Genomic DNA, 13,557 nt, shown 5'->3' with positions numbered 1-13,557 from the left:
TTGGCCATTTATTAGTTGGGGCGAATAGAAAGGTGAACGTTATTTTCAGGTCTTTCTCAGAGTGCTTTTATTAACTTTGCATTCAAATCCGAAACAATATGAAACTTCGATATAACTATTGCTGAATACCAGAAATTTGATATAATTACGAAAGATGGTGATTGATTTTCAGTTGAGACATCTTTCTCACTTTTAAAAGGAAGATACCTGTTCTCGTAAAAACAACAAAAAGCTTATGCTTATAGATTATCCCTATTTAATACGGCGGACGGATATTGTGGGAAGTAAGAGGTTCACAGATGCACTTATAGAGGGCAGTGCATAGAGCTTGCTTGGAAGTCCGCAAGATGACAGTTAGTAGCCAGTAGTCACCAAGACCAGTTAGAATGCTCCCAGACAAACTTGGTGTTTTCAGATTTCATTTAGCCATTTGGTCGACAATCGAGTCACTATTGTAATACGCGAAGTATTAATAAATCCCTGATTTAACACAAAGAAGGTTCTTAGGTATTATTTAAAATTTCCTTCCACGACGAGTTAGAACTGTTTGTGGGAACACATCAGATATTAATGAAGTATTTTCACAGGTAAATGTGTCGAAAAGATTTAAATCTTGTAAGATCATCCATCGTCCTAAAAATGTACAACTTTAATATTTTAATTATCTGGATGAATGGAAAAAACGAATTAAAACCGCACAATTCTAAACAGTTTTAACTGGCTACTACGTCATTATGACGTAGATAACGCTACTGGCTGCTAACACAGCTGTCACAGGAAACCTACTAACATTGGCTGGCGTGACTTCACCAACGCTATTCGCACGAAAATTTATTCTTCAATAAAGTAATCAATAAAGAAAAAAATAAATAATCATAAATTGATTGCATTTTTACCTACATGCCCATCTTGTAAAAAAATGTAATCACAGTTGAAATCGTGATTCTACGTGTTACCAAATCTGTCGAATCTAGAATGCCAAAATTTTACGGATTCTGCCTTATTTTGCAAAATAAGAAAAAGCATTTTCAAATAAAATAACAACCGTCGGAATTTTTTATCTCCATTTTATTCTAACGATGTGGCACAAAATGTGTCAACGTCTCTATAGCCCATCGTTCCCGATATTCAAACCAATACATCTGGATATTAAATACGGAAATCCCAGGGAGATCTACTCAAAACTCTTAGAATAAATCGTGTAGATATTATCTGCAATGTTTATATTGATCATACTTTTGATGGAATTTATGAAAGTTGCAAGAAGATGTCTTGGTAATACTGTAAGCACGTAATGTAATGTATTTCAGTGTAAAAATTTGACTAATGAGCATCGAAGTAACGTTATAACTACTCATGCGATTGATGCCATATATATTTATCATTTAATTTAATTTATACCATTCTTCAAAATATTAATATGGAAACATATAAAACTGCTTACTACGGTGTAAAGTCAATTAATCCACCTAGATTTTACCGTTTATCCCATATTTTTACGCTCTATACATTTGGCACATTACATACAGCAAGCGGTCGCTCAAAAGTCTTTGCAAACTTGGCATAATATGCCAAGTATCGCTCAAAAGGCTATGGCCTCTTCTATCTAGAATTTATAGGTCAATGATACTCTTTTCAGCATACAGTGAAACTTCTATCATGAGGTATGAAACTTGAAATATCCATTTGTTTTCCGAAAACTAAGACAATATGCCACATTGTTTTTCCCTAAGTCGTGGTGTATATTTCATTTGTTGTCAAAATAATGTTAAGATGTAGGTACTGAGGGAAGAAAAAAAACCTTGGGATGTCTTATAGTAAAACCTGCCAAATAACAACAATCTGGAAAAATTCTTAGTTAGTTTAGACCAAATGAAAATTTTCAAAAATAAATATTTATTAGAGGCTAATAAAATGAACCATAACGACTAAATTACTTTCTCGTTATCCAAAGAAAAAAACCCATTTATTTATCCAAGACACTTTCTGGATTGTTATTTGATTAGAATATAATCTATATTTCATACATAAAGCCAATAATATACGTTAAGAATGCGAAGATAGTGTTGGTAGCCCTCAGTTGAAGTATGATACAGTTGAAAATAACGGAAGTTGATGTGGTCGGATTAACTCAGTGTTCAAGGCAGAGGTCTTGGGTACTATTCCCAGATGCGAACGAATCTTTTGCTGTCTTTTTTTCGTTTGAGAGTGTCTAATATTGACTTCAATGATTAAATTTTCCAATTTGAGGTTTTACTCAATAAGTTTTTTCACTAAATACAAACATTAAATATTCAATTTTTATTGGAACAACTTTTCTAACTTTTGGAGGTTAAATGTAATATATCATTGAAGAAGAAGGTAATACTACAAAATCCAAATGCAACATGAAACAGAACAAGACACGGCAAATACGTTAAAATCATTTAGACTTTTAGAAAAGATCTCCTGTGTAAATTCTCTAGAACTGTGTGTATCATTAGAAAAAATAGCTGCCAAAAATATGGGAAAAATTAGTTGCAGAATGAAATTATTAATTTCTGAATTTGAAATATGACGTATAATGATTAGGTCCGAATGGTCAAGTGGATAGAGACGTTGTTCCAGTAAGACGGCGATCCTGGGTTAGATTCTCAGTTGAGACCATTATCTTTTTATTTTCTGTGTCTTGTTCAGTTTTCATGTTTCGTTTAGTTTTGTTACTATTCTTTTCTCTTTCATTGATATATTAAATATATCTTATTTTCAAAAGAAAATAATATAAAGGGAAATAAGAGTCGGATAAGCTTTCTTAGACAAAGGGAAGCAGGATTGTTCGTAATGTCTAAATTTTAGGCCACTAAATTGCCAACTAAGAAAGAATTTATATTCAAAGGGCGTCCTCTGCCTGAACTGAGAAAATTTTCCTAATATTGAACTGGAAATTATTATCATCCGAAAGTTTTGCGAAGATGTAAAGAAATCAAGTAATGCAAAGAGGTTTAAATATTTTATAAGACACTAGTTCTTTTTTCTTGGTTTCGTTTTATTAGTAATTGAGTACTTTTCTATATGAAAAAATACTATTGTACTGAATAAAAAAAAAATTGCTACTAATTACTGTCTCTCAGTCGTAGTAAGGTTCTCGAATAGCAATCCGGAGGTCTCGGGACCAAATCCTAGTGTGCACAAAGTAAATTTTATTGGAATAATTTGTGTTATTTCACATTTTAATGAATAAAAATTGTTATATATTTGCAGCACGTGTCAGAGTGGAAGACATTCTCAGTATCGCCCTAGTCTAAAAAAGCATTCAGAATTCTATCATATACCATTAAAAGTCAGGTATAAAAATATTATAAGAGTGTGTTTTTGCATAACAAATGTGATCTCACAAATAATTGACTGTGACAAGAGAGAGAAACCTATATTGAAATTGGATTCCAAATTTCATTTTAATAACGTCCTGAATCGTAATTTCAATTTGAATATGTAGGTTTACGCAAATCCAAAGGTACTCATATCAAATCACGTATGATTTGAGATTTTCACGGCCAAAATATTACAATGATTTGTCTTTGGGGTACTATGCCGTGTTGCGCTATTTCCTTCTTTAGCCAACATTTAGAACAGCATTGCTGGGTCCATCATCAGGGCAAATGTGTAATTTATGATTGTGGTGAAATGTGTGCTTATGTATGAAGATGTGATACCGTGTTGCCAGCTCCAACCCTCTAAGAGCTGACAGTAACGTATAATTTTAAAGTGGTTTTTTGTGTTTCTGCTTTTCTTTAGTTCTGGTGTAGCTGTTTACCGGATACCAAGAACTACTGAGCTTGGCTCCAACGTCTCTATTAATATTTACGGGATTTTTGTTTTTCAATTGCCTCCGTAATCAGCCGTACTCTATATGTTTTGGGTCTCCCCAGGATTTCAGTAACAAATCCAAAATAATGCCCGGTTTCAATCAAATGCTAGGCAATTGCCGATTTGTCAGGGTGGCCGAGTTTACAAGCTATGAAGTGTTCAGATATCTTTTTGGAGATGGTCCGTTCTGTCTGACCTACATAAACCTTGTCACATCCGGAACAGCTGAGTTTGTATACTCCCTCTGTTTCCATAGGAAAAATAGTTTTTGTAGGCCTTAGTAGGTCCTGTATTTTAGTTGTGGTTCTGAAAACAGTCTTAATGCTTTCTTCCCGTAGTATCTTGGCGATTCTGTCTGTCACATTGTAAACATAAGGTAAGAAAGCGCAGCCTCCTTAACTAAAAAGATAAGACTAAATCAAAAATTCAACACAAAGTTGTGATGAATTCCCGTCGGGTTCAAACTTTCAACAAATTGATCAAGCGATCGTTTACAGTAGTTGGTTCCAAAGCGTTGAAAGATATGATCTAATTTTTAAATTATCAATTTTTCCTATGAATCATCACCAGAAGATCTTAATAAATCAGGTTGCTGACAAGGCAAGCCGTTGTCTTGTGTTACAACGGAGAAAAAGAGTGACTAGAGGAAAACCAGATAAAATATGTTATCGGTTATAATGATCTCATTATACCTACCTACATAACAGATACGAATGTTTAAAAAGGGAAATGGTTTAACTTCGAAGAACTGAACTTCTTTGAAGAAAGAATTTAACATGTAGAGTATAGAAAAAGCATAAAAATAATTTTAAAAACCCAACATAAAAATGTATGAGGTAATGGTTGCCTAGGGATGTTTTTGTTACCTAATGTATGGGCTGCATAATGCCTACGGCAACATATAGGGCTGTGTACTAACCGCGTTTTCCTCTACCAAATGTTCATACATATATGTAGTAAATTTACTCAAGTTTTGTCCATTTGATGACAAATGTCTACCTCAGTCAGTCCATCTTTTTTTTTTTTTTTTAATGTGATGTCGCACAAGAGTCCCAACTGCCCCACAACCGTCTACCATCTCCAATTGGGCGAAGATGTAAGGGTAAGGTGGTGTAGAGAGGAAGGAGATGAGGAAGAGGAAGGTGGGGAAGCACCTGGCTATTTAAATCTAGTCACAAAACATGGCAAAAGCCATTTTAAGCAACATTTTGATTCTGAATGGTGGTCTTAGACCATGGCTATAATGAGAGTATCTTCCACTCTGGAACGTGCTGCAAATATACTACATATTATTTTAAATTAGTGAATTGTAAGAAAAAAAAATCAAATAAAATTTACTTGCGCACGCCGGGATTTGAACCCGCGACCTCCGGTTTGCTAGTTGAGAGCCGTACCCCTCAACCACGGAGTATTTTGAAGATGTGCATAGATATTCGTCTCAATGTTTCGTTTAATGTCCAGGTTTTCACGCCTTAAAAATATGATAATATCAGTTATTTATTTAGTTCGATTTCTGTTTTGTGTTTCTATACATTGGTAGTAAAACTTACTATAAGTGAAATATAAGATCACATAAATATTTTATTTGCAAACTTTATTGAATTCATTAGAAAAACCAGCAAATTCAGGTCAAAGACGCATGCAATAACTCCACGTCAAAATATTTGTCCGATCGAATCCCACAAATTGTGTTTTAAACAAATCCTTCTTCTTAATAGTTTTTCTCTTTAAAATATTGTATTATTTCAACACTATTACTTCGTGTTAAATTCTGTTATGGAGAGAATACAATGAGCTTATAGATGTCGCTGATATTTTCATTTTAAATCTTGACGCATTCAATTAGTTCAGCCCTTTTTAGTCAATGGCATATGCTTAATTATTCCAATTTTATTTTATTTTTTATTATTTTTTTCTTATACGTACATAAATTTCATGGACTTCTTAAAGTCGGTGTGATACTAATTTTATAACGTATGTTAATACTCTTTTAGAGGGGTCTTAGTAGAGGGTAAATAAATAGATAAATTGATTCGAAAAAAACTAGCCAGTCACATTTTGGATAATCCAAATAGCTCTTTAATTTGGCGATTTATCAAACCATCTCGGCTCATCATACGGGATTTGAGCGATCCTGTCAAATTAAAAACCAAAGCGTATCTCTTTTCAAGTCTTTGAGTTTCTTATACAGACCACTGGGGTGGAAACTGAGGCCGGAAAATAATGATAAATGATAAACGCAATGAAGAGAATATTAAAGGGAGAAAAATTCATATATTATCCTTTTACTGAAATTAGTGGGAAGGAGATAAAAAAGGCGGGTATTGCTACGTGAACTGGAACAGCTTACGAGTTTATTTTTTTATTGAGTTTAAGTAACAAAATTGATCGGTTTTTTTCATGATACAAAGAAAACTGTTTTAAAGGAATAGCAATATTGAAAAATGTGGGTTTGGCTGAAATTTTTTGAAAATCAATGTCGCCACTAACTTAGAACTCTTTGATTCAAGCTCATTTAGCATGCGTTCTGTCTCTCTTACACTTGCATGACAACGTATATAATATTAGTCACGGGGAGAGATCGTACGCACGTTATTAAGGTTCAAAGCTATGCTCGTTATATTCAACGTGTTCGTACATAGCGTTAATTAATTTATTTTATTAAAATACCTTGTTAAAAATTGCTTTACAAAATTAAGATAGATTATTTGTTTGCGCCCGTACATACGCAATATGAATATGCATAAACAGTTTTGTCCGTAAAAAAACTCAATTATTTTATGAAAGGCATAATATTGGATTGAATCATCGTTACAATATTATATTTGTATGCCTTTCTCGAAACAAATAATTTGTCTTAATATTGTAATACCTTGAAAAAAGGGTATATTGATAAAATAAATTATTTGACACCATCTATGAATAAGTAGAATATATCGAGCGTCGTGTTTAACCTTAAGGTTAAACGCAACGCTCGTTGTATTCTACGTGTTCACAGATGGCGTTAATTAATTAATTTTGTTTAAATACGCTTTTGCAAGGTATTGCTTTACAGTATTAAGACAAATTATTTGTTTGCGCCCTCATATACGCAATATGAATATGAATAAATAGTTTTGTCCATATAAAAACTCAATTCTATCGAGAAAGGCATACAAATACAATATTGGATTGAATCATCGGTAAAATATTGTATTTGTGTGCCTTTCTCGAAAGAATTAAGTCTTTAAACGAACAAAACTATTGATTCATATTCATATTGCGTATATACGGGCGCAAACAAATGATTTGTCTTAATATTGTAAAGCAATACCTTGCAAAAGCGTATTTAAACAAAATTATTTAATTAACGCCATCTGTGAACACGTAGAATACAATGAGCATTGCGTTTAACCTTAACGATCGACCTAAAAGCCATTCTAAAAAATCTTACTTCTCACTGAGCGACTCGTGACTTTTGGGTGCAATAGAGTGCTATTATTAACATAAAAAGGCATTATTGATGTTTTTGTAGCTGAAAATGTTTTTTATTGTTTTAATAAATTTAGATTTTTTGAATGAAGATTTTCAAGAAATCGGTGCAGTGCACCGCCAAACTGAAATTTCCTGAAAATCTTCATACAAAAAATACCCAAAAGTCACGAACCGCCAATTCTTACACGTCTGGTATTTAAACGAGAAAGACAGAAGATACCAGAATGCTGAATGTGAACGTGCGTTTCATTCGAATTGTATAAGTTTTATGGTATTGCCAGATATAAAATAAAACAAACAATAATTTAAATCATTTAATTCACAAAACGCACACAGTGGTAAAAAATCACAAATGAAGAGGTAGAAATTAAAACTTATTCGATAATAATTTTACCAATAATAATTTTATAATTTTTTTTTTGTACGCGGAGTGTAAGTGTTCGCAGGGATGTTTACGACAAGATTGTGCCTGTTAAGCGCCAGCGCGTTCGTTAATTCAGTAGCCTTCTGGATCGCGCCGAAGCAGGACATGTGTACAGTGGATGCTGATTTGCTAATAAAAACTGGTAGGTAAATTACTTTTTTACGTGCTTTTCTTAAATTTTTCATCTCTGTTACCGCTGTGTGCTATTGTGTAACCAGCTGTGTCAGAGCGACGTGGTCTATGATAATTTTTAGTGAAATATTGTTAGTTAGACGGTTGCAAAGTGATAATTCTAATAAAGATAACCACTAATCTGATTTTTAAAGTTTATTGAATTTTGGTGTGATGGGGTAAGTGTGCTGGGGTAAGCGTTCGCAGTTGGACGAGTGCGAACACTTACCCCGATAGATAAAATTGATTTTATAGCATAATATTTCAACTCTCGTTATTTTTTGACAGTGAAATATGTCACGTGTGTACGCGAGAAAGCACCCGGAGAGGTCGGTTTGCACTCAAGAGCAAAAATAAACTGCAAAAAGGCTTATGAAAGAGGGGAAGAGTCAGCGGGCTGCTGCAGATATTGTTGGGATCAGTGAAGCCACTCTGCGTAAACGCCTAAAACTAAAATTAATAGCAACTTCAATGGGGAGATATCGTCCGACATTTACACCAGATAAAGAGGTAGATTTTTAGATAAATAGATATTCAATTTATCGTGCAGATATCATTTTTTTGTGAAACTGTTGATCTAATAATTATTAATTTATTTTCAGGCCGAAATAGTTGATTATTGTAAAAAAACTGACGAAATGTTCTACGGCCTGACTATGAAGACAATTAGAATTTTTTTTTACGAGTATGCTGAAATCAACAAGATCGAGAACAGATTTGACAACATTACAAAAACGGCTGGCAAGGATTGGGTGTATGGATTTTTAAAACGTAACCCTGTTTTAGCTTTGACAGACTACTCCCACAAGTATTGCGAGTGCTATTGGGTTTAACGTTGTTCAAGTTCGGCGGTTTTACGCAAACTGAAAAATGCTTGCAAGTCTGAAATAATTATCTCAAGTCCCTATAAAAAGAAACTTCAGCAGAAGCAGACAGATGCAGATGCAAAAATCGTCCGAAAACCAATATTTAAAACCATGGAAATCGGACGACCACCTCTTTTCAAGAAAGTCACACCACAAAGAATCACCACAAAGCGTAAAGCGGGAGATTCCAGCGTGCATAACTGTTTAAAAAGCGCACAAAAACAGGCTCCTAAGGACTGTTTTTGCCCACAATGCAAGGAGAAATATCGAGATCCACCAACAGAAGATTGGATAGAATGTATTGTGTGTAAAGCATGGTGGCATGAGAACTGCACAGACTACGATAAGGGGCAATTTAAGTGTGATTATTGCAATGGGGGGGTAACTCTTTGCGGTGCGAATACTTACCCTACGGTATGCGTATACTAACCCCGCAAACGGGGTAAGTGTACGCAATCGACATGCATGTAAACTTTTTTATATAACTGTTTGATTTATGAATCATATGAGGTTTTTATGGTTGTTTGAGATGTCTTAATAATCAATCATATTAATAAACAAAAAAAAATGAGTAAAATACCTGAAGCTTTTTAATACAAAAATCCCAATGTAAAAATTGCGCACGGTTACCCCACGTGACTCTACACATAATATGATATCATAGTTATAAACATTACTTAAGTCAAAGTTCTTGTACGAGAACTTTCTACTTATTTCTAAAAGTGTATCACTGAATCTGAAGTGTCAGCACGGGATAGAAAAGTAATTTTTTTTTGAAAAGCAAACGAAACAGAGTTTTTATTAATGTTGTGCGGTATTTTCAACGATAAATTTAAATGGTGGACCATTTTTAGCAAAGACGCCGTTAAAATGAAGTAAATTTAGTTTTTACAATCCTATTTGCATAATATTATGCTGAAGTGTCAGTTATGTGACCACACAATTTTGAAATTTAAAGGAACGCTCAATGACGTTACAATACATCTAGATTTGTTATGGTTTCATAAAATTAAAAGACAATTCGGCAAGTAAAAAAAATCTTATGATTCCAGTATATTCTTAATTCAAACGGTGTACATGAATGAAGAAGATATACTCTATTTTAACTAGACTTTTTTAAACAGTGAAATTTACTTATGCGTCAGCAGTGACTTCGTAATTTGGCAATTGCGTGTGCAGACTTGTACTCTAGTCCGCCTTTTCTCTAACGAAGCATAAAATCTTCGGGCGGGAATCAATTGAATTATTTTTAATAATCGATAAAGATAAGTAATTTGCGTGTATTTATTAATTGGTTTTTATTAGTGTTTGCCGAGTAATTAAAACACTTTCTGATGATAATGGTGTGTGGTGACGCGCGAGGGCATTTTGTCACCTTTTGAAGGCAATTTACTTGGAGGTAGCACACGGCCGACGGGTGAAAGTTTAGCAATAAAACTACCAAACCGAGAGCACTACAATTGACGTACTTTTTGCTGCCAATTTGAGATTACGCCTAATATTATCTTATTTATCTCAACAAATGTTTTAATATTGTGCTGGTAGAATTTTTTTTGCCTGTACATATCTATGCTTTTACGTAATTTAATATATCGCATTAAGGATCAACCTTCATGGATATGCGAGAGAAATTGTAGAAAATAATTGATTGTAGCTTGATAAGTCAAGTTGAAACCTGAGAAAACACGTGTCTACAGAATCAGGAAAAATGACTCCCTTAAATGAATCAATCTTTTTATTAAATTTTACTCGAGAAAATTTTACGCATTCATTAGTACCTATTTTAATTATAATTACCAGCAAAAGAAGCTATATAAAATATGGACAAGGTTGAGATATGGACGCATATTTAAAAACATAATAGAGTTACTTATCTGGTAAAACAATAAAAGGTAGGTACTTTACTGCTTTTTTGAATATGAAAACATTATTTTGACTTTTTTTAATTTTCCACATGCCAATAGTTCTAATTTTGAAAATATCACGATCACAAGAAAAAATTAAAATGATTTACTAAAAGGCCTCTAATAATCTAATCTTCGACGCAACGCGCGACGTTTTGAAGATGTTCCGGGGTCCACGGCGAACGCGCGTTTGGCTGAGAGATCATTAGTGGCCTTTATGATTCATTATATTCCCAGTGAGCTTCTTGTAAAGATATAATTATGTCTGAGTTTGAGAATTTTTGCCGATTAATGGACTTGAAATTATTATTGATGCATAATGTATATTATTCCATATTAGAATAATTATTATTATCACAATTTTCGATAACTTTACCAAATCTCAGTTGAACTTCTGTGAACGGATATTTTCAAGATTTTATAGAGCTCACAATGGAAATAATACGAAGTAGAAACGGTTCCGTAAAGCTGATAATTCCATGAAATATTGTGCCATTTTTCGTGGCTTTTGATTGTGCTAGAGTGCTAATATTAATAAAAAATGGCGTTATTGATTTGTTGCAGCCGAAAACGAAATTTTTTAAATTTGATATTTTGTATAAAGATTTTAGAAAGTCAGTGCAGCGCACAGCCAAACTGATAATTCCTGAATATTTTCATTAAAAAACCGAATTTACCAAAGTTTTTGGGCTAAAAATTACGACATAATCAATTATGTCATAATTTTCAATTTTAGCATTCTATCACATTCAAAAGTCACGAACCGGCACTGATCAAAGCTCACCATTAGAGAGTTTTTTTTTTGCTTCTTTACACACACTTTTTTCACACAGATTTTTCTATTTTACAGTAACATTAATACGATAGAAGTTACACTAAATCTAGGTATGATCTGTATCGATTTGGAAGAATATTGGTGTCGCCAATTTTAAAGACTTCTAGATCGCAGACAAACCATTGAATCTGATTAGGTACCTATTAATATGATAAAAAATTTCTACATTTGATAATATTTGACCAATATTACTCGAAGTAAGCTAAAATTGACATCAATTCTTCGGGCACACAGACTACAGACACGACCAAAACAAACTTATATTGGTTGATCTCATTAGTAGGTAAACACGAATTTAAAAATAAATGATGTTATAGAATTTCAGAGAAATCGCTTTTATTAGTGATTCAGGCATCAAAAAAATGTCGTACCGACCCTGCTACGACAAAGCAAACTCGTTTATTCAGTGCACTTAAGAGGCATTAGTCAGATTGACAATGGACGTCTGTAATATTAGAGCGCATATACTGGAAAGTATCTGATTTCAGACGTCGCGACGCGTCGGAGGGTGAAATATTGACTTTGTTTAAGCTCTGGGATTCGACAGTTTTTGTAATCAATGTTGGAGATAATGGATGTGCGCGGTAAAAAAATTGACAACTGATAAGTTAAAATATAAAACTTTCAAATTTAAAATGACAGCCATATTAAAAGAAAATTAAGCCAAGACAAAATATTTTGTTAAACGGTCCTCAATACATCAAAGTCCCACAAACTCCCGGAAAGTCTTTAAAATTTTTACAATTTAGAATATTGAAATGTTAAGAAAATGATAAGTGAAATGTTTCCATCGTTAATCAATATAAGACCAAGCTCTTGTGGTAGATGCTACATTAGCCTGTATGCTTCGCATGTACATAGTTGGAAATTGTGTGCAATCTTAAAGAAAAAATACATAAACCTAACAAAAACTTGTTAATTTTTCTTGCGTTGTTTACGATTATCCCACGCTGGAAATAAATGGTTTGGAGGTGAATAAGTCGACCAACCCATTTACACGAGGTGAGGACAAGTATTAACAAAGATTCACGGACTTTCTTTGAATAAAGATAGTAAAATATGATAATCTGATCTATCGCAAGACCAGGATAACAGGGTGGGCGTGGAACCTATCAATTGAGTTCTTAAATAGCCTGTTTTGTAATGCCTTCCAATAATTCGAACGATTCCCGCGGCCTTCAACGCTTCAACACCTGGTTTAAACTAAACAAAAGCATTTTTAAAATATTTTATTTTTAGTATGCTCTGCTTTATTTAGCCAACAATTTATACAAAATTTATGCAAATTAACACTTCAGCACGTGTTCAACACAACAATACTAAGGAATTTCCATAACATTGACTCTTTTGACGCTTGTCACAAAATTGGAAAAAAAGCGCCCATCACCTTTTTATAATTCTGTACCCTTGTGTGTTCTAAATTTGTAATTTTTCTGTAATATGTTGGCATGTAACCGTATTATGGAGACCACAAAAAAATTGTCCCAGCTTTGTTCTTCCGAATCGCAAAACGATACAAAAAGTGCAATATCCCATTACTTTCAGGTAGAAACTATTAATTATTAGCCTTACAATATTTCTGAAAAATAAGCTATAACAAAATATTAGAAAATTAACTTACCGCATATAACGACGTAATTGTCTATGCATTTTGGATTTGTGAACAACGTTTTATTTTATTTTTTATATTAAATTTGCCCAGGTTTCCATCACAACTAGAGATCACAGCGTCCGAACCAATTGAGCAAATGTTATAGACTGTTGAATTTGCTCACGTTGTGCAAATACTTCTTGTGTCCAATATACACCTAAAGGAAGTAGTGGGAAAAAGCGTTGTTCTACAGGAGACGTACTAGAAATGGACCACCTTTTTTTGGGGTAAAAAATGAACGCTCGAACAATATGGTTGCAATATAGGATCATTACTTACAACCGTGTTTTGACTTACAATCAACTTAGTAATTATTTTTTTAGCTGTACAAGAAAACTAACCATGCTTGGAATAATAAATCGAGAATACTAATATTATGTACAAAC

At 33.3% G+C, this 13,557-nt stretch overlaps 1 protein-coding gene across 1 annotated transcript in view; it reads right to left on the bottom strand.

Annotated features, from left to right (window-relative positions):
- The window catches only part of Trpgamma (Transient receptor potential cation channel gamma), a 291,674-nt gene that overhangs the window by 52,930 nt on the left and 225,187 nt on the right, over positions 1-13,557 (bottom strand). The window lies entirely within an intron of this gene.

Source organism: Hesperophylax consimilis, chromosome 5 (genome assembly GCF_061612785.1).
Source record: "Hesperophylax consimilis isolate HC1 chromosome 5, BYU_Hcon_1.0, whole genome shotgun sequence".
In the NCBI taxonomy this organism is placed as follows: Eukaryota; Metazoa; Arthropoda; class Insecta; order Trichoptera; family Limnephilidae; genus Hesperophylax; species Hesperophylax consimilis.
Note: the sequence above shows the minus strand (reverse complement) of the source record. Positions and strands in the feature narration are given on the sequence as shown.